The sequence below is a fragment of the Zalophus californianus genome, chromosome 17 (genome assembly GCF_009762305.2).
Source record: "Zalophus californianus isolate mZalCal1 chromosome 17, mZalCal1.pri.v2, whole genome shotgun sequence".
Taxonomy (NCBI): domain Eukaryota; kingdom Metazoa; phylum Chordata; class Mammalia; order Carnivora; family Otariidae; genus Zalophus; species Zalophus californianus.
In genome coordinates this window covers 10,138,841-10,161,618 of record NC_045611.1, presented here as the reverse complement: position 1 = coordinate 10,161,618, position 22,778 = coordinate 10,138,841, and the positions used below count along the sequence as shown (strand labels likewise).

Below are 22,778 nucleotides of genomic sequence, written 5' to 3'. Positions count from 1 at the left end.
TTGGTATGTATTAAATTTGTATAGCTATTTAACTCCTTCGACCCTTAAAACGGCCCCATGAGATCAGTAATATAAATACCAATTGATAAGCCCTAAGCTAGGACATAGATTACAGTCTTTTCTGAACCTTTTAAGCTCCATCTTTATGAAAGCCGGATGACAACTGAATTCACCCTGTCCCTTAAAATGGGAACGTAATGGGTGTGGCCCCTAGGTCCTTTGTACTATCGGACATCTAGTGGCCTTGCCAGATTTTGAGGGGCTCCCCAGACATGTGCTTTCTCACTTTGGCTCCCACCAAAGTCTCAATGTCACCAACTCTCACCTCTCCCTCTTTCCTCTCTGTCCTGCATCGACCAGACAAAGAGCACCATGTCTGATTTGTCCCAAACCACTCAAGAGAGCCATCTGTGTCCACAGCAGCTGTTACTGAAGTGTGGGGACTCAGATACTTGTTATTTTTGGTTGTAGTGAAATACCGTCTTAGTCCAGAGAAACAGAGCCAATAGGAACTTTGCGGACATATAGAAACATAGCTTCTAGCAGGGGTTTGTTCACCTGATTATGGAGGCTGAGAAGTCCACGGTGTGCTATCTGCAAACTGGAGGCCAGTGCTGCGGTTGCAGTCCAAGCCCGAAGACCTGAGAACCAGGGGAGCCCCGTGGTGTAGTTCTGGTCTGAATCCAAAAGGCCCGAGAACCTGAAGCACTGATGTCCAAGTGCAGGAGAAGGTGGATGTCCCAGCTCAAGCAGGGAGAGTGAATTCATCCTTCCACGGACTTTTGGTTCTTCTACTCAGGCCCTCAAAGGATTGCATGATGCCCACAGGTGTTGGTGAGGGTGATCTTCTTTATTCAGACTGCCCATTCAAATGCTGATCTTTCCAGAAACACCTTCACAGACACACCCAGAAAGACTATTTGAGGAGCTATCTGGGTGTCCCTTAGCCCAGTCAAGCCGACACATAAAATGAACCATCACTAGTACACATAACATCAAGTTTACCATTTTAACCATCTGAAAGTGTGCAACTTGATGGCATTAAGTGCCTCCCCAATACTGTATAACCATCACCACCATCAAACGGGTTTACAGCGGAGACTAAACTGATTTAAGGGGGTATCAGATATCCCTTTCTTACAAGTTACCATGTTGCCGGAGGTCTCCATAAACCCAAAGACTCTTCTTTCTTCTCCTTTTTTTCCTTGCTTTTTATGCAGAACTATCTAGCCTCCAACCTCTGTCCAGATCCAGGCCTCTCTTAGCCTAGCAAATAACTCACCAACGCTCTGCAGAAATAATAGGTTGTCCATCCCTTGCTTCCCTCATCAGTAGTGAAGAGCACCTAACAGAAGTGCTGGTGTTTCAGACCCCTTTCTGCCTACCCAGTCTCCCCAAGTGAAAAGAAGCTGAAAAGAGCATGATTTCCTCAGATTATGGAGAGTGCCCGGACCCTCAGAAAGCAGAAATACTCATCTTTGGTTTAGGTGTGAGACAAAAAAGTGTTGTTGTTGTTGCTAAACTTAGAAATAAAACCCCCAGTTATTTTACCAGCAAAAAATGAGTTTATTTGGGCCCCCTCACTGCCTCCATTTCCTTAAGGAAGGGTTTTTTTCTCTCTCCCTCCCCCACACTGTAGCAGCGCGTGAGTGGGCCGGGTGGGCAGCGAAGTTTTCCAAGAAATAACTTCACCAAGATGTCCAGTGATAGGCAAAGGTTCAATGATGAGAGCCCCAGCGCCAGCAGTGGTAGTTCAGATGTGGACCAGCGAGACCCAGCCGCTCCAGAGCCTGAAGAACAGGAAGAAAGAAAACCTTCTGCCACTCAGCAGAAGAAAAACACCAAACTCTCTAGCAAAACCACTGCTGAGTTATCCACTAGTGCTAAACGAATTCAGAAGGAGCTAGCTGAAATAACTCTTGATCCTCCTCCTAATTGCAGTGCTGGGCCTATTTATGAATGGAGATCGACTATACTTGGTCCACCAGGTTCCGTATATGAAGGTGGTGTTTTTTCTGGATATCACTTTTTCATCTGATTATCCATGTAAGCCACCAAAGGTTACTTTCCGCACCAGAATCTATCACTGTGACATCAACAGTCAGGGAGTCATCTGTCTGGACATCCTTAAAGACAACTGGAGTCCTGCTTTGACTATTTCAAAGGTTTTGCTGTCGATTTGTTCTCTTTTGACAGATTGCAACCCTGCAGATCCTCTGGTTGGAAGCATAGCCACTCAGTTTTTGACCAACAGAGCAGAACATGACAGGATAGCCAGACAGTGGACCAAGAGATACGCCACATAATTCACAGAATTTGTATGCGGTGGGAAGGAGCAGAAGGTCCCTTCCCACTGTGCTGCAAATCTTTATAGCCTTTACAATATGGACTTCTGGGCATATGTTACACTGATTCTACTCTCTGCTTTTATCCTTTGGAGACTAGGAGACTCCCCCAAAAGGTAAATGCTATCAAGAGTAGAACTTTGTAGCTGTAGATTAGTTATGTTTAAAACGCCTACCTGCAAGTCTTGCTTCTTTGGGATATCAAAATATATTTTGTGACGTACTAAGGATACTGGTCCTGAAGTCTACCAAATATTACAGTGCATTTTAGCCTCATTCATTATCTGTACGAAGTTATAAAAGTAGCCGTAGATGACTAGGAATTATGTCATTTGTATTAAACCCAGATCTATTTCTGAGAATGTGGTTCCCTGTTGTGAAAAATGTTTTACCTTTTACCTTTGTCAGTCTGTAATGAGAGGATTTCCTTTTACCCTTTGTGGCTCAGAGAGCACCTGATGTATCATCTCAAACACAATAAACATGCTGCTGAAGGCAAAAAAAAAAAAAAAAAAAAAATGAGTTTATTTCAGAATAGCAGAGAAGGGCAAGAGGCAAAGGCTAAGCTACAAGGCAAAACCAGAGGCAAATCCACAGCACAAAACAGAGGACAGCTCTCTTATAGAGGAACGGGGTGTTGGGAAGGCTGTTGTAAACCAAAAGGCCATTGGAGTAAACTGGGAGTTTCAACTATGGTGGCTTTTCATTGGCTGAATTGTAGCACTCTCTCATTGGCTGGGCTGTTGCTGGGGGAGAAGGAAAGTCTTTCTTCGTCCCGCTGGGATGGTAAAGCAGCATCCACCTGCAAGGTCCATCTCTTCTCTTCCTTTTGGGTCTGCAATTGAGAGCTAAGTGGGAGAGCTCCCCCTGCAGGCCTCCCAGCCCCATTCTAAAGGTGGTTTCCTTTTATTAATTTTCACATTGTCAATTTCTAAAATATAAAAGCTGGAATACATACTCCCAACCACAGAGCTAGAAACGAAGCCAGAGCTCATCGTGAGTTCAGACTGACCTGATGGGTCCATTTGTAAAGGTCAAGCCAATGGACCATAATTGGCATGAGCTTGAGCTCGTGGGAAGCAAACTCCCCCCAAATTCTCCATAATGGGTCAATGACCTTTCTCTGTGCTCTTCTAACATTCAGTATTTTGTTCTGTCACAGGACATAGGAAATTAAACCAAAAACTAAAATAATGTGGGATAGCCTCCCTCCTGGATTTTAAGCCTCTGAGGGTTAGGGGCTATGTTAATTCTATCTTAACTGGTGGTTCTCCACTGGGGACATTCCCTATACCCAAGGGACATTTGGCAATGTATGGAGACGTTTTGGTTGTCATAACTGGGATAGGGGTTGCTACTAGCATTTAGTGTGTAGAAGCCAAAGATGTTGCTCAACATGGTATGCTGCACAGAACGGAACCCCCACAGCACAGAGTTATCCTGTCCAAAATGTCAGTGGTGCTGAGATTGAGAAACCGTATCTTAAAGGATATTCACTTAGGAAATATTTATTAAGCACTGTCTATGTATCATACCATGTGCTAAGGGTTGGAATCACCACGTTCCTGCTTCTTTACCATAACTATTTTTGTATTAATAATAGTAAGCACCCAATAAGCATTAAAGGGTGTAGGGTCCTATACTAACTCTTTACACATATAATATTATCTTCTATAATCTTCACAATAGCTCTGTAATGTCACCATCTCAAATGACAGAATGGAAGCTCAGAGAGGCTGAGTAGGATCCCTAAGGCAACACAGCATCTGACTTATGTTTCCCGATTCATAACAATTGCACACAATTGCCTACCAGATAAAAAGCAATTGGGAATCATAGTATATACATCATAGGGCTGTTAGGTTATTTCACTCTTTGTATTTTATGACTTCACAAACAGAGTAGGTTTTCAGGCTGGAAACTTGAGGATGACCTTTGCCATGGTGGGTGGTTTTTAGAGATGCTAGATTATCATTTGAGGTGGGAGAGAAGATAAGAAGTCTAAAAAGGGGTCATGAAGGGAGGGGATCTTGAATGCCCAATTATTCTCCAGGAATGATGACCTTTGTTGAAGACCCTCTGCAGAAGAATGAGTGTGCGTGTGTGCGTGTGTGCGTGTGTGTGTGTGTGTGTGTGCGTGCATGTGCAGGTGCGTGTGTGGGTGTGTTGGGAGAGGGGAACTTAACAGAGGGCAGAAAACAGAGAATCCGGGAAGATGATGTGGATAATGAGGGCTTGGACCAAGGGACAAAAGGAACCTGTCTATTTCTTAGAATCTCAATCCACCCCTTTCAGTAGGAGCTCCTGTTTCCTCACCCAGGTGAAGAATAAATACTCTGTGCCCTCCCGTGTTACGAGGACACTCTGCAAAGAAGAAGAAACTGTGAGAGAACCTTGGGGGTAAATGTTTGTAAGAAGAAACGGGAGGAGCCAGGAGGTCTGGCAAACCCATCAGTCCGTGACTTGCCTCTGACCCCAAGTGAAGGCGAGAGGGAACGGTGGCTGGGTGGAAGCATCTGAGATTTCTGTGCAACGTTAGGAAGATTCTAGAAGCCCACGGAAGGGCCCTCAAGCCAGAGCGAGCTGGCAGAGGAGTGCTGTGTTTCCTGGTGGTGTGTGTGTGTAGCCGGGGGTCTGCCTTAGCATAGCTGCTGCTCTCACTCACTCACAGGCTAGGAGCAGTCCACCCGAAGCGTGGCCGGGTCACAAACGCAGCCACGGAATTCGGTCCATTACCCTGCCTGAAGTTGAGTGTTTGTGAGGCATTCCCATGACCATCACACTAGGTACTTTCAAATGTTTACTAAAACCAGCACAAATCCTCTGCCTTCAATTCAGCTAGCCGTGCAAGTACTCAGACACATGCCCCTGGGCAAACCGTGCCCGCCCTCTGCATTGCACTCGAGCATCGGTGTGTGCTGCCAGTGAGCTCATCCGCTTGCACGACCTGCTATAAATGCCCGTCTCTACATACACTTGATCTTCCGCCCCTCTACCCCGCCTACCCCCCAGAAAGTCCTAGTCTTTTGTTTTGTTTCTTATGAAAACCTGTATCTTAGCTTGGAAGGTCTGGCCCTCCTGTTTCTTTCTGCAGCCACTAGGCCCAGGATAATAAGCCACAAGCACTCTAATCATGTGTAAACAATACCTCTCTGAGGTGAGCTCCAAGCAAAGAAGGTGGCCCAATTGTCATTCCTCTCCTGACGGTCCTGCCCGGCCTCCCCATGGTGGCACAGATGATGGGACGGGCGAGCCTGAGCGGCTGGACCCCAGCCAGCCAGCTGGGAGTCCTTCGGTGGGACCTGAAATAGTAATCAAGCAGGGCAGATGGAGGTGAGGGGCTTTCAGGATCCTACCTGAGTGCTCCAAAGGTGGCCGCAGGGCACTTGACTCAGATCCAAGAGAGGCACCTGGCTCCAAGCTGGCGTGGGGCCAGTTTCAGAGGGTAAGCTTGCTATGAATGACGGTGTCTGGGCTCAGTTCATGCTTTATTGTTGTGTGTCTCTTTATAACTAATTCCTCAGTGAAAGATGTTTGAAACCTAAGCCTCCGTGCCCGCCCTCCCCATTTTCGTTTCAGTTGCAGGCACTTATCCCTGTTGAGAATCATGAGAGTCCTGCTAGTGAGTAAATCCCTGCTGGAAACTGAATCCCTGAGCAATGCCAGGCACCGCTGTTGAAATCTAGGAGCTTCTCCAAAGGGCTAGAAATGACTAAGGACGAGCAAACCTGTCCATTTCCTGTAGCATCTGCGCTGTGCCTAGTGCAATAGATGAAGAAGGCATGATTTCTCAAAAATGTAAGAACTATATTCTAAAATGTATGTGGCCCAGTACAATGGTTCTCCAAGTCTGGTCCCCGAACCAGCAGCAACAGTCTCACCAGGAAACTGGTTAGAAATGCAGAGTTTTGACACAGCCACACCTACTGAATCAGAAATGCTGGGGGTGGGAGCCAGTATGCTCCATAAGGTTTCCAGGTGATTCTGATCATCACTAATGTTTGAGACTCCCTAACTCTAGAGACAGACATTGTTTTTTCACCAATAACTGAACACAAGATAGTTTAATCATGTAATAATCCTATTGTGCCTTATCACGGTGTACTTATTCAAATACATATTCAACTATTACCATGTTCTAGGCTCTACGCTAGGCATAGGCGGGCATAATGGTAAATATGGAGACATGGTCCTTGTTCTCATGAGCTTATCTTCTGGTAAAGAGAACTGATATTAATCAAAGAAACACACAGATAAGTGTATAGGCACTTATTTAAAGTGTTTTGAATAAAATGTACACACCTAATCCAGTATGGGAAATTAAGAAAAGCTTAGGCGAGGGAGTGGTACTTGAGCTGGGAAATAAAGGCAACATAGACATTACGGTGGTAAACTTTGGAATGGAGGTGGTTTTTCAGGCCACCAGCAATAGGTCAAAGCCTTGCATGTGGCTGAAGGTGGCTCATTTAAGGACCTGGTGGAGCATCAGCTTGGCCTAAGTGCAGAGATCAAAGGGCAAAGACTCATGAGACAGGATGCGTTAGAGAGACTTGGAACCATGTTAGAATACTGGTCTGTTACCAGATCCATGGCATTCCACTGAAAAGTCTGAAGACGGGGCAGGGCAACACCAGCAGATCGGCATTTGGAAAAATCCCACTCGGGTTGAGGTGTGGAGAATGGACTGGAAAGGGGCCAGGGAGGAAGACCAATTTGGAGGACAGTACAGTTGTTCGGGCCAGAGATGAGATGGGGGATCATCAGGGTGGTGGACGTGGAGAACCCCACAAATCTATCACAAGTCCTGAAATGGGGGGAGACAAGGGTGTCAAGAGTGAGTGTGGTTTCCGGCTCACACAGCTAGAGGGATGGGGAGACCATTCAGTGAAGCAGCATCTTTGAAAAGCATCAGGTTTGGGACAGGGTCGGGGCTGAGATGCAAAGAAGTAAGCTTTCCAGATGTTGAGTCTTAGCTGTCCTTGAGACGCCCACATTGGTGGCTCAGGGTTGAAGCACACCAATGAAAGAGTCTAGAATGAGAAGATAATAAGTCTCGGGATCCATCCTAGAGGGACTCCAGTATGTGGGACTCAATAGGTAGGGCTCCATAACAGTTTGTATAGTAACATGAAGAGGAAAGGAGGAAAAATTTAGAAAAAATAAGACTATCATAGACTGCACTGGAATAAAACTCTGGTGCTGCCACCCAAATGAGCTACTCATTCCTTGCAAGCTGGTTCCAGTGTGAAGAGAAGCGTGTTCCTCCATCTGTAAAAGGGGGAGAAAGTGGTCTATATCTCATATATGTATTTCCAGGATTTTATGATGTAACATTTCACATCCAGCAAAGCTTAGTGATTACTGCCCTGTGCAAAGCACAGGAAAGACTCTTAATGTTATTTATGCAATTATTACATAAATGAATCCTTGACTGAATAATGTTCTCAATCTCCTTTCTGACAGAATTATCTTTTTTGAGATCCAATGTGTAATAATGGAATGGAGGGGCAGGAAAGGGAGTGTGTTTGAGTTCTGCATTCCATCCAGCAAACTTGGGCATTTGCTTTGAGCCTCTATCCTTATTAGAGAAACTGGAAAAGGCCGAGGCATGATTTCATCCTAGCAAAATTTAAAAAAAAAGAAAAAGATTAAACTACCTTTATCATGTTACTTTCTCTAAAAAGTGTCACCTTGTATTACACGTATCAGGATGGATTATGCCAATTGCTTCATCTGACCTTTCTCACTCACCCTACACACTCATCACTTTGAAAAATGTTTATTATGGGGCTGCGGGTGGCTCAGTTGGTTAAGCATCTGACTCTTGATTTCGTCTCAGGTCATGATCTCAGGGTAATGAGATGGAGCCTGGAGTTGGGCTCCATGCTCAGCATGGGAGTCTGCTTGAGATTGTCTCCATCTCCCTCCGGCCCCCAGGTCACACTCACTTGCTCTCTCTCTCTCTCTCAAAAAAGAAAAAAAAAATGTATTACTTTGGAAGATCTCATCTCTTTCAGAACTATCATCTGTAATGCACATTTACAATAAAATTAAAAGGCAATTATCAAGAGTTATAAGAGACTCCAAAATGGCTGGACAAATAGCTATGTTTCTAGAAGGTGATCTGGGATCTGCTTTTTAAAAACAAAAAAAGCCAGGATTGATACAAGAAGGCAAACTTTTAAAATGGTTAAAGGCATTATTATATCTTTGTTTAGAAATAAGTATATTCCTGGGCGCCTGAGTGGCTCAGTCGTTAAGCATCTGCCTTCGGCTCAGGTCATGATCCCCGGGTCCTGGGATCGAGCCTCATGTCGGGGCTCCCTGCTCAGCGGAGAGTCTGCTTCTCCGTCTCCCACTCCCCCTGCTTGTGTTCCCTCTCTTGCTATGTCTCTCTCTGTCAAATAAAATCTTAAAAGAAAGAAAGAAAGAAAGAAAGAAAAAAGTATATTCCTGGGATCAACTGAAGGAATTTCACTTTCTCTTTGCTTAGGCCTCTGAGAACATGGGAGCAGTATCCCACGAATGCCATGCCCTAAGATACAATGGGAGGAGTATTAATTCCAAAGATGTCCCCAGCCAATGACCGTGAGTGGGAGGAAGTCTCAGAATCAGGGATAGCTCCAGAAATCTCATCAATTACAAGGGGATAATACTAATGCCTGATGCAACCTGACAAGGTGTTTATAAGGACTCCAAAAGCTTCACTGAGGCGATTTCGCACACCATCCTTCTGAAACACACTTCTCTTCACATTTGAACCATTGTGAAATAAGGTGCTGTGGAATAAACAGCATCTTAGAAACATGTTAATGAATGAATACCGAATAACTAGAATTTAGTGGGTACTTCCTGTGTGCTGAGAACCACGCTAAGCATTTGTATGCATAGGCCATTGAATCCAATCGATAATCCTACAAGGAAGGCACTGTTGTTCTCCCCATGTTACAGAGAAAGAAACTAAGGCACAGAGAGATCAAATAATTTCCCCAAGGCCACTTGACTAGTGAACAATGAAGCTGGGCTCAAGATAAAGGCTTATCTGACTCCAGACTAAACTATCTTAACACAAACCAGGAAGCAGTCTTTCTCTCTCTCCTCCCTCCAGCCAACAAATAATAACTTCCTCCTTATTAAAAAAAAAAAATTAAAGGAAGATCATATGGTTATATAGATAGATACAAAAGTTGTGTGAATTTGAAGGAAAATAAAGCATTAGGTATCATTATCACCATTATCGTTAAGGAATAAGAAAAATGCTATAAACAGAAAAACAAGAAATGGTAGAAATTTTGGAAACTATGTCCAGTGGTTTCCTTGCCACCCTCGTTTTTTTCTTCTTTTTCTTGTTAGCCAAAGCTGTGTACCACCTGAACTATTTACTCACATGTATGTGACTTGACTCACTTTACAAGCATTACAGTGATTTTACCAAATGTGAATATATTCATCATTTAAAACATCAAGCTGTAAAATATATTTAAAATTCTGTGTGCTCCTCCACCCCCCCCCCCAAGCTTCTGGAGTGGCCAGCAAAGCACCCCCCCCCCAAGCTTCTGGAGTGGCCAGCAAAGGAATGCATTCCCCATGCTGGAGACTGGAGACTCGGGCTAGAATCAAGGGGAAGGCAGGAGAGCAGACAAAAGAAAGCAAAACAATGGCCTGGAGACGTGGTGGCTCCCGACCTCTCATCTCCATCCTCCTTTTTCAACTTCCTGAGGAATCCCCATAGGGCACAGACTCGGTTGCCTGGGAAACTCCCGTCTGCAGAACCTGACCACATGTCATCCTGTGACATATGGAAGGCCCCACTAGCCACACTAAGGACCTGTCATAGACACGTTACCCGAAGGCTGAACATTTCATGTATCATCAGCTCTGAATTTAAACTTCAAAAAGAGAAAGAAAATGCGAAATGTTCTAAATTCAACAGTGCATTTAAGAATATATAACACTGTGGTCTCATGTATATGGGCAAAAAAAAAAAAAAAAAAATGCCGCAAAGTCCAAGTATTTAGTTGCAAAAAAAGGAAACATCTAGTCAGTTCTGCTCCAGTGTCTTCTCTGTGGTCCAATGAATCAAATCAGAATGAATCTAAAACTGGTAGCCACTTGCCAAGCCTGCAAAAAAAAAAAAAAAAAAAAAAAAGTCTGATTGTGATTATTAAATAAACAACTCCCAAAAAAGGAAGCGTTATGAAGAAAGACAAACATTTTCTTCCCCTGAATTGCAGCGTTTTGAATTCCTCCCAAGAGCTGGTGGTAGGAAAAGACTAAACTAGTTCGAAGTTGAGGTTCTATCAAATCATATTTTTTTCCAAATAAAAGATATCAAAATATCTAAATTGTCTCTTAAAAATTTAAGTGTAATTGCTTTGTCTTACACTGTAAAGAAAAGAATTATGACACATTCTTTGATGACACAGGTTTGGTTATATATTTCTTTAGAGTCCTATAAATCAGTTTTCTCTTAAATGTGAAAGCTTCAAAGCAAATACTAATGAATTTAATTTTGATTTCATAATCTTTTTCATGATTCTTTGCGCCAGAAGCCAGAAGTCTGGTTTAAGCAACCTTTGGTTGTCTGGTTAAGCAGCCTTTGTTGGGATAAGAATCAACAGAATGAACACTTCCAACCCTAATGGCTACTTACTACCTGTAGAATGTTCCACTCTGCCTCTCGGATCTTTACAGTCATCATATTTAAAGTGGTAACACCTCCCATGATTGCTGAGGCTATAAATGAAATAGTGAAGTGGGAACTCTTTGTGGTTGGACAGAAATAGAAAATCTGGAAGGGTAACACATCAAGTTCTCAAGCAAGCTCTCCTTTAGGGAATGTGTATGTGTGGAGAGGTATGTGTTAGAGCTGGGCGTGATGGAGGATTCCCATTTTGTATTTCACATACTTCCAAACCATTTGAATGTGTTAAAAATGAACATGCCACATGTATACATGCTGTCAATGATTAAAAAGACATTTAAGAATGAAAATAGCAAGAAGACAAAATGTGCTCACGGGAGGGGTTCTTGGTCCTTGATCTGCATCCTGAATCAAGTGATACCAAGTGGAATTCAATGTCTGTGTCCTTCCCCAGATCATCTGGCACCCTGCCAGGGGCTGAGTTGATCCTAAGGAAAGTGTGCAGTGGAGTAGTAATAGGAAAGACAGCAGCTCAGATATTCTGGACCATCCAAGCCTCAAGTTGCCCCATGGAGCAGCTTGATATCCTTGCTTGAAGAGTTTATGAATACGAAAGAAAAAGAACATGTAAATCACTTGGCTTATCATAACTAGCATCACAATGCTGTTACTATCAATCATTAACATTTATTAGGATTTTGATGTGATCTAGGAATGGTGCTTAGTATTTTTTTTTTTTAAGTTAATGTCTCATTTCTTGTTTGCACAGCCTTTGAAGAAGGCATTATTATGACCTCCGTTTGCAGGGGGCGGGGGGGAAAGATGACAGTGGAAAGGTTAGGTCTATGGTCACAGGGCTAGCAAGTTGCAGAGCTGGAAGCTAAATGCCAGCCATCATGGAACGCAGCATGGGGTTAAAAAACAGGAACTCAAAAGTACTGAAGCAGAGAAGTTGGCAAATTGATCCTTTCCCAATATACTGGAAGTTCTTGCGGGCTTGACTTATAGACTTGGGGTTTTTAGCGTTGGAAGGGAGGATGCAGGTCTTTGAATTCAACCTCTTTCTCAGAAAGAGATTAAGGAACCTTTTCCACATATCCAGGATAGATGACATTCTACTCTTTGCTTAAATAGCTCCAGTAAATGGAAATTCAAGACTCACGTGGACAGATGTTTGCACTGTTGGATAATTCTGTGCGTTAAAACTTCTTCCTTAAATTAAGCAGAGTTGGGTGCTCTAAGAAATTACGCCAAATGCCTTAGTTCTTGTATATGGAAACCCATATAACTCCGTCTGTTTCGTCTTCTATACGCTAATGCTTGAAATATATGAAGACAATGCTTGTGTTCTCAATAAACTTGGAAGGTTTTCCTGGAGGAGAAAGTAGTTTAGGTTTAGGCAACTTACACTCCTGGACTCAAATTTCAGCTTGGTCCTTTGCTACTTTTTAGTCTTTGGGCAACTTCCTTAAATTCCGAGTCCCAATCTCATCTATAAGTTGATGAACACACCTGTCTATGCCATAGGGCTTCTGGGGAGTAAAATATAAAGTTCCCAGGATAGCATGGTGCCCGGCACAGAATAAGAATCTAGTACCTGTTGGCTTTCTTTCCCCTTTCATTCTTGCATTGACCTTCCTCTGAGTTCTCTAAATTTTTTAAATGAACCGCTTGAAATGTGAGGCTCCCATCCAGACATAATACTGGAGATGTACAGGACTCAAAGGAAGGTAGAATTGCCAGGCCCCAGGGCATAAACACTGACTTTTTATTTAAATGTTCTCATCATTCCAAAGATCCTTGTTTGCTTTAGAAATGGACGAAACAAACAAACAAACAAACAAAAACTCACACCTCTTTTCTCTGATCTCCAGCCAAGTCTCATGTCTCCTATGGTAAACTTACTAATTTTCCTATTAGTCCAAAAAGTAAGACTTCCTTTTCTCCGTTACATTCCATTGGTGAACCCTGTTCCCACCTGTTGATTTCATTGTGTACTTGGTTCTGTCATCTACACCATTAACAATCCCTCCCCACGTTGTGGCAGCTGAAGATGTGATAAGCATACTTTCAACCCAAGTGGCTGATAAAAAATAGACCAAACAGGACAGGCCCGGGGAGTGATCCCCATGTCACTCTGCTGCAGACCTCCCACCAAGTTGACAAGAACTCATTAATCAACTTCCTCCGTCCTGTATGATTGTGTTCAGAAGCCCTACAATCTGGTTCCCATGTCATAGTCCTGCACACATGACTACCAGAGAAGCTTCATCAGATACTTCTCTGAAACCAGGGTGCAATGTCCCCTGCTCCTCCAGCCTCAAGGTAAAGGCATCAACATAGTATGTGGAGTTATTTTGGCACAAAATACAAACTGTGTTAGTTTAAACACGCATTTGTAAATGCTCATCAATTTAACAACCAGCACCAGGCTCTTTAGACAAGATTACTTCTCTTTAAAAAGATTCAGTCACTTCTTTGGTTTTCAGAAGTGACTTAAATGATCTCCAGTTTTAGAACATTTGGGTATTTCTAGTCGAATGGCATCCTTCTTATTCTCTAATAAAATGCAAAATTTATAGAAAATGACGCTAATGAGTCTTCAGACCCTAGAACTGTTTTCACAAGCCCTGAAGGAAGTATCTGCTTTTATGTATGTGATCACTATCTTCTTTCCTATCTAGGAAAGTTTCCGCTTTTCCAAAAATTTATTTGATCTTTTCTTTGTTGTTAGAAGACGAAGTGATAGAGCTTCATTTCAGACCAGCAAGGGAGGAATGGACATAAATATAAAATAAGTACCTTATTTAAAATAAATACCTTGTACAAATAAATACCTTTTTTTAATCAAACCAATCTTAGTTCTTCTTCCTTATGTCAATTCTAGTTTATTTATCTTTTGAATTCAGAAAATTGGCTTACAATTACAAGACTTTACAGAAAAAAGTCTTTACATTTCCACAAGCTTCTTGAATCAGCCACTTCAGCCCAATAACTACAAGAAATCAGTTTTTGTCTATATGCATGAATATTTTACCTATTTGCAATCATTGATACGCTTTTACATTTCCCTTTTAAAAACACCTATCAAAACATATCCTAGTTTGTGCTATTATCTATTCCGGTGGCAACATTTAAGCAAAGTGTCATGTATCAGCTGCCTAGACTATAAGGTGGATCTTAAAAAGCTGCAAGTCTAACAACCACATAATTTTTAAAATTAATTTTTGGGTAAATAGGAAAAAGATCTTGTCTGTACAGATGGTCCCTGACTTACAATGATGCAGCTTAGGATCTTCTGACTTTACGATGGTGTGAATGTGATCTGCATTCAGTAGAAACGGTACTTTGAATTTTGAATCAGGACCTGTCCCCAGGCTAGTGACATGTGGTCTGACGCTGCTCATGAGTATTTTCATTCCTTTTAATGGATAGTACTATTTATGCTTAAAATAATTAGGGGTGCCTGAGTGGCTCAGTTGGGTAAGCGGGTAAGCGTTTGCCTTTGGCTCAGGTAATGATCTCAGTGTCCTGGGATGAAGCCCCGCATTGGGCTTCCTGCTCAGGGGGGCGTCTGCTTGTCCCTCCCCCTGCTCTTGCGCTCTCACTCTTGCTTGCGCTCTCTCTCTCCCCCTCTCAAATAAATAAAATCTTTTAAAAAATAAATAACAGATCTGTACCTCTGAAACAAATAATACAGTATATGTTAAAAAAAAAAAAAAGAAGAAGATAGCAGGAGCGGAAGAATGAAGGGGGGAAAATTGGAGGGGGAGATGAACCATGAGAGACTGTAGACTCTGAAAAACAAACTGAGGGTTCTAGAGGGGAGGGGGGTAGGGGCATGGGTCAGCCTGGTGATGGGTATTAAAGAGGGCGCGTTCTGCGTGGAGCACAGGGTGTTATACGCAAACAATGAATCATGGAACACGACATCAAAAACTAATGATGGAATGTATGGTGATTACCATCGCAATAAGAAATAAATAAATAAATAAATAAATAAATAAATAAATAATTTATAGTGGTCCTACTCAGGCACCATATACCTTGTGTAAAACTACAGCTGCATCATATGCACTGTTAACTTTTCACGTGTTCTGTTCTCTTAGAGAGCCTTTTCCTTTATATTGTCCTATCAAGCCCTACATTTGTGGCTGCGGGTATTTGGACAGTCTACAAATTGTGACACTTGTTGTACCAACCCCCCCCATGGTAAACTAAAAAGAAACGGGTTCTGTTTCATTTTATTCCTCTCCTTTTGAAACAGTGCAATTAGATTTTTGTGATGTGGCAACCTTACATCATTTTTTCCTATAACATCCATCTAGTACATTTATCAGAGTTGGCTCTTACGCTAGCTTTATTTCAGCTCTGCCTAAGCCAACAATGGCAGCTCTCAACTTTGTAAAAGTACATGCAAAATACGAAACAATTCTCAAAACTGACTAACTTGATCTTCCCCCCAAAAAACCTGTTGAGAATATATTTATCCCAAGCATGGTAGGTGCTGTGGTCCTATAAGCAAAGATGAGTATAACATGATGCTTATATTCAGAAACACGTAATTGAAGAAAGGTAATAAAGAAAGAAAAGGAAGCATGGACACTGGGGGCAGAATATGGAAAATGCCTGAATGTATGAGACGCTATGGACAGAGATTGGAGAAATGAATTTGGGATTTAAAGTTCCCTGCATGGGGCAGGAAGGGAAGGTGGGGCTCCTGGCGATAAAGCCTTATCAGAACCCAAAAGAGATATTTTTCTCTACTGCTCAAGTTAGAAAAGAGTGCCAAATAAGGCCAAGTCCTAGGGAATCAGAAATAAACTATTCTCCCTAGAGAAGGGTCTTCTCCTATGGTGTGTTTTTTAAAAGCTGAGATTGTGCTGAGCAACTCAACTCTACGGGAGCTGTGCTGTGGGAGAATGCAGTGTGTTTGGGGTGTGTTTGCTTTTGGGTGGGGCTTTCCCAAGGAGGAGAGTTTGGTCTGGGGTCCAGAAGGACTCTTGAGAACTGGGCTGGGTTTGTTGCAAGCCTGTAAGAGTGGAATGTGCCTTGCACACTGAGTTACCACCGTGTTTTGTCATCCCACACTAGGGACTATGAAAGACAATTTGTCATTTCGATATTCATCAGGCAGGTCCACCCAAGACCAAGCATCTGCAACTTCTTTTCTCCTTGACAACCCAGAAATCCCACTGTGGCCAGCCCTGGGTCTGGAGAATGGAATGTATGCATGGCATTCCTTTCCAGGATAGTGTGATCAGGGGACCTGCCAACTTACCCAGCAAGAAATGTTGTTTATTGATCTTACATAAGTCTGGGGACCTACATGCCAGGGCAGCTTGTCAAAATACTGGTCAAATTAATATGTCATTTGATTATCCCCTCATGGTTACCAAAGTATCCATACATTTGATCAATCAATCACATCTCCCCCCCTTTTTTTTCCCCTTTACCTTTTCTCTCCCAAGTGATAATATACTGAGTCACACAATTTGGCTAATTAATCTTGAAATGCATAATACAATTTAATGTGAAAGTTAGTTGAGAGACCTGGATACAAATCTTGGCTCTACCACTGTGAGCAAGGGTACTGGCTTCAGCCGTGTGGTTTCCTATGCAATGAGACTAAATTTTCTCCCAGATCTTTAAATAACTGGTCCAGGTGCCAGTGAAATATCACGTTCTCAGGGAGGACTTCCCGGATCATTGAAGTACAGTCTCTCTCCCCCTCTCATTCACTCTCTATTCTCTTCTGGCATTTCATTTTCTAAATTTTATGTTTATTTTATTTTTCATCATAGAACTTGTGACCATCAAATACGATCTCATTTATTTGTTCCTTTTCTGTCTCCTTTAACAAGAAAGTACGCTAATTCAGAACGACTGGTATCCTTATAAGAGGAGGAAATTTGGGGGCCCTGGGTGGCTCAGTCGGTTAAACATCTGCCTTTGGCTCAGGACATGATTCCAGGGTCCTGGGATTGAGCCCCGTGTCAGGTGCCCTGCTCAGTGGGGAGTCTGCTTCTCCCTCTCCCTCTGCCCCATCCCCCAACTCATACTTGCTTGTGCTCTCTCTCTCAAATAACTAAATAAAATTTTAAAAAAGAAGAAGAGGAAATTGGGACACATGAAGAGACACCAGGGAGGAGAAAAGACCATGGGTAGCAGTGGTAACATGAAGTCATCTGCCAACCAAAGAGTGAGGCCTCAGAGGAAACCAAAGTATTCTTGATACAGTGAAAGAAAAAACCAGAGTGTTTTGTGATGGCAGCCCTCACAGGCTAATACAGATTCCAAAAGTACCGACAACAACCCAACAAATAGACAAACTGGACTTCAGCAAACTTGAAAACCTGGTGCATCAAAGGACATTATCAGGAAAGTGAAAAAAAAAAACTCTACAAAATGGGGAGAAACATTTGTAAATCATACAATAAAGGTTTAATATCCAGAAAACACACACACACACACACACACACACACACACACACACACACACACACACACTCCTAAAACTCGACACCAAAAAAGACTAACAACACAATTTTTAAAATGGGCAAAATACTTAGATAGACATTTCTCTAATAATATGCAGATGGCCCATAGGCATATAGGAAGATGCTCAACGTAGTCATCAGGAAAATACAAACCAAAAGCACAATGATACGCCACCTCATACCCATTATGATGGCTATAATCAAAAAAATGGAAAATGGCGAGTGTTGGTGAGGGTGTCAAGAAATCGGGAGCTGCATACACTGGGGATAGGAATGTAAAATGATGCAGCTGCTATGGGAAATAGTGCGATGTTCCTCAAAAAGCTAAATGTAGGATTGAGGTCCAGCAATTCCACTACTAGGTATATAATCAAAAGAACTGAAAAGACATTCGGATCCTTGTTCATGGCAGCATTATTCACAATAGCCAAAGGTGAAATCAACCCGAGATCCACAAACAGATTCAGGGATAGATGAAGGCAGTCTATCCACACAATAGAATATCACGCAACCATCAAGACGAATGAAGTTCTGACACGTGCTACAATGTGGATAAACCTGGAAACGTCTCACCAAGTGAAATCAGGCAGACACAAAAGGACAGATATTGTATGATCCACTTATATGAAATATCTAGGATAGGCAAGTTCAAAGGGACAGAAAGCAGACCTGGAAGTCACCAGTGGACAGGGGAAGGGAGAATGGAGAGTTACTGCTTAAGGGTTAGAGAGTTCCTGCTTGGGGTGATGACAAAGTTTTAGAAATAGATTGTGGCCATGGTAGCTCAACACTATGACTGTATTTAATACCACTGAATTGTACATTCAAAAATGGTTAAATGACAAATGTTAGTTACATTTACCACAAAAAGGGAAAAAAATGAACAAATGATTTATAACACCACCATTTATCTTCTTCTAGATCGGATGTCTACTATCAATAGTTGATATAACTGATGTTATATTTAAGAAGCTTTTTAGGGGAGAGGTGCCTGGCTGGCTCAGCGAGTAGAGCATCTGACTCTTGATCTCAGGGTATTGAGTTCAAGCCCCATGTTAAGTGTAGGGATTACTTAAAAATTAAAAAAAAAAAATCTTTAAAAAAGAAGGCTTTTTTATTCTACTTGGATTTTATTTCTAATACGACTTCGGAGGTATGTCATTATGATTTTGTAAGTTGAGGACTTCTGACCCTGCATATATTCTTCCTTGGAAGCAAGCTTCAAAACTGTCTTTGGGGAGTCTTCTCTAAAGCCACAGACTAGGTTCAGCTCCCTGTGCAAGTCTCCATTACGATTTGCTTTTTCTTCATAATGCCCATTCTTGCTGATATCCCTATCACAGTGTGTGGCAGATAGCAGGTGCTCAATAAAAACCTATTAATGGGTAGAAAGAGTAAATGTAGCCAGAGTATACTAACTCTTCTAGGGCATAATGACAAAATAGAGCAATTTAACTTCACACAGAACATCAAACTTCCATGTTAAATAGTCAAGTTCGAGTAAGCTTTTTTTCAATCTTCAGTAGGCATTCTCCATCAAAGATATATTTTAAGCTCCAAATCCTCAGAATAGCATGTATTTCTTTGAGTTACTATGGGTAAGAAACTGCCCATTATAATTTATTTGAAGTTCCTTTAAGGAACCCTAGTAAACTCTTTCCCCCCAATCACGTCCAGTCTCGGGATTATGCGTTTGTTTAGGGAAGACATAAATATCTTGGAAACATTACCTTTCTGTATTGAAAATGCTCCAGTTGGAGCTTCCACAGGGCCAAAGCACATGTGGCAGGGATGACAGGCTTTTGGAGGGATGCGGAAGGCAAACTCATCCTGAGAGTAAATCGATGCTGAAGATTTCTGGGAACACGATGGAACGAGCCTGATTTGGAAGGCTGAGCTCCCTCTTCCAAACTGACTCCACAGCTGTAGGCATCTTGACTTCTTTGTGCTTCAGTCTTTTTTTTTTTTTAAGATTTTTTAATTTATTTATTTGACAGAGACACAGCGAGAGAGGGAACACAAGCCGGGGGAGAGGGAGAGGGAGAAGCAGGCTTCCTGCTGAGCAGGGAGCCCAACGTGGGGCTCAATCCCAGGACCCTGGGAACATGACCTGAGCCGGAGGTAGACACTTAACGACTGAGCCGCCCAGGTGCCCCCAGGGTCTTTATTGTACAGTGGAATCATTAGATCTTGATCATTTGATCAGGGTAGGGGTTAAAGGAGGGTGAGTAAAATAGCTCCCGATTCCCGTGTTTCATTAAATCATCCTCCTCACCACCACCACCACCACCACCACCACCACCACCATTGCCTCCCTGATAAAGTCAATAGGACACACAGAGGGCTACTGGCCCTATAACCAAGACCCTCATGCCTCAGCATGGAACCTAAGCTCATCAACCTGCCAGATGGCCCCTGATCTGGGAGCAACCACGATCCTAAAGATGCAGGTCCTGGAGTCATGGTTTATAAGAAGTTCATTAACTTTCAAGAGGGTTTTTGGGTGCCTGGGTGGCTCAGCTGGTTAAGCCTCTGCCTTCGGCTCAGGTCATAATCCCAGGGTCCTGGGACTGAGCCCTGCATTGGGCTCCCTGCTCAGCGGGGAGCCTGCTTCTCCCTCTCCCTCTTCTCTCTCTCAAATAAATAAAATCTTTGAAAAAAAAATCAAAAAACAAAAGAGTGTTTCCTGCAGTATCAACACAGTGAACAGTGTCATATTTCTCAAATGCCCACCAACATACTCTGATATTAAAATTTACTGTTTATTTAATTTAATTATTTATTTTTGAGAGAGAGAGAGAGAGAGAGAGTCGGGACAGAGGGGAGAGAGAGAGAATCTTAAGCAGGCTCCATGCCCGGTGCAGAGACCGACGTGGGGTTCAATCCCATGATGTGGAGATCATGACCTACGCTGAAGAGTGGGAGGCTTAACCGACTGAGCTGCCCAGGCGCCCCTAAAATTTACTGTTTAAAAAGAAAAACAATGTAATATTACTCAGCCACCAGAAAGGATGAATACCCACCATCTGCATCAACATGGATGGGACTGGGGGGGATTATGCTAAGTGAAGTAAGTCAAGCAGAGAAAGTCAACTATCATACGGTTTCAGTCACATGTGGAACATAAGGAATAGTGTGGAGGACCACAGGGGAAGGGAGGGAAAACTGAAGGGGCGGAAATCAGAGAGGGAGACGAACCAGGAGAGACTCTGGACTCTGGGAAACAAACTGAGGGTTTCAGAGGGGAAGGGGGTGGGGGGATGGGGTAACTGGGTGATGGGTATTAAGGAGGGCACGTGTGGGGATGGGCATGGGGTGTTACACGCAACTAATGGGTCATTGAACACTACATCAAAAACTAATGATGGACGGACCATGAGAGACGATGGACTCTGAGAAACAAACTGAGGGTTCTAGAGGGGAGGAGGTAGGGGGATGGGTTGGCCTGGTGATGGGTATTGAGGAGGGCACGTTCTGCGTGGAGCACCGGGTGTTATGCACAAACAATGAATCATGGAACACTGCATCAAAAACTAATGATGTAATGTATGGTGATTAACATAACAATAAAAAAATTTTAAAAATAAATAAATAAATAAATAAATGGGCAGAAGGCACGTGCACCCCAATGTTTATAGTAGTAATGTACACCATAGCCAGACTATGGAAAGAGCCCTGATGTCCATCAACAGATGAATTAATAAAGAAGATGTGGTGTATATATATAAAAAAAAAAAACTAATGATGTCCTATACAGTGGCTAACTGAACATAATAAAAAAAAGAAAAGAAAAGAAAAAAGAAAAACAGGGATTTTTCTACCAAACCTCTCCACCTTTACATTTTTCTGCTGTGCTAAGTATTTTGACCCATGTGGACTTGCTCATGCATATTTTGTGTGGACAGGAATAGCCTGACTTCCACAGCCATGTCTGATATAAACTTTATCGGTTCCCAAGAAGCTCGACTTTTCGAAGCCAGTAGAGGGGTGGCCGGTACAATGCCTGGTCCTAGTTGCCAAAGCTTCTCTTCTGTCACTCTCCAGGAAGGACTGGACAGGGCCAGTGTTGTTTGAAAAGAGTTTATTTTTATGGAAGACCTGTATAAAGCTTGCACCAAAGCACACAGTGATCAAGGCACAGGGTCCTGCCCTTTGCAGGAAAATCTCTTTAAAGGCCATGACTGATTTCGGCCTACCCAGGATTAGACTATTCAATTGGACTCCTGGTTAGGCATGAGAGAGCCTACATTCCCTATTCCCGGGTGCAGAAAATGGGAACCAGGCACCACCGGTAGTTTTGGAGATGGTTTTCACAAGCGCATGAACAAAACAACAATGAAATCTCAGGGGCTGAACAGTACTCAAAAGGGACTCACTTTCTCACTTGCTGATTACATCAAGAGGAAGTGTTTTGGCTCAGAATGAGTAGGTCTTTAATACTTCTCTATTAAAAAGAGAGATTAGCAAGCATTAAAGAAAGAACAAGCCTGGGGCTAGAACCTTTGGCAGGCAACAGTATCTAATTAGAAGGTAATTGGGGAAAAAAAATACAGTAAAAATTATACAACGTTTTAAAATTCTTATTATGGCAAGTGATATAAAGATTCCTTTTTAAGTATTTCTATTTGGGAAAAAATGTGAGTTGGCTTAAAGACACATATTAAGGAAATATTAGTACACAGGGTCCTCTGAATATGTGCTAAGGGATTCTGATGTTTCTCTATAATCTACTTTTTTGCCCCTTTACTTGCAACCCGATGGTAGAGAATAAAAAAGAGGAATATTTTATCTCCTGAAAATTCTATGTGCAATAGAACAATGGTCTCCTGGATATTCTCTTCATTTTTAGAGCCATAGCTTGTTTTAATTAGATAATCTCAAAGGCTTCTTCAGGCTGTAAGTGCTTGCTTTTTAGATGAGACTATTGGGGCACAGAGAGGTAATGGAATTTGCCCAAATTCACAGGGCTAGTAAGTGGCAGAAGCCAATGCAGGGACTCACGGCTCCCCGTTTGCCATCTGCTGAGCGAAGCTGCCCAAGTGGGTTTGGGGCAATAGTCCCCTCTTCGTGGTTCCAAATGTACTTTCTTCCTGCAAACTCTAGCCTGTAGGTATCGGCCAACTGGGACAGGAGGAGCGTCAGCTTGCCAACTCCAAGGCAGAGACCATCTGGTGTGTGAGAAAGACATGTGTGATGATGACCTCAGGGATGGGATGACACCAGCCCCAAAGCCACTGGAGACCCCGCAGTTCCGTTCTTCCAGAGAGCTTAATGATGGTCTCTTCCTTC

At 42.6% G+C, this 22,778-nt stretch overlaps 1 pseudogene; it reads left to right on the top strand.

Annotated features, from left to right (window-relative positions):
• Positions 1-1,696: 1,696 nt before the first annotated feature.
• LOC113936419 lies at positions 1,697-2,341 on the top strand (annotated as a pseudogene).
• Positions 2,342-22,778: the final 20,437 nt, after the last annotated feature.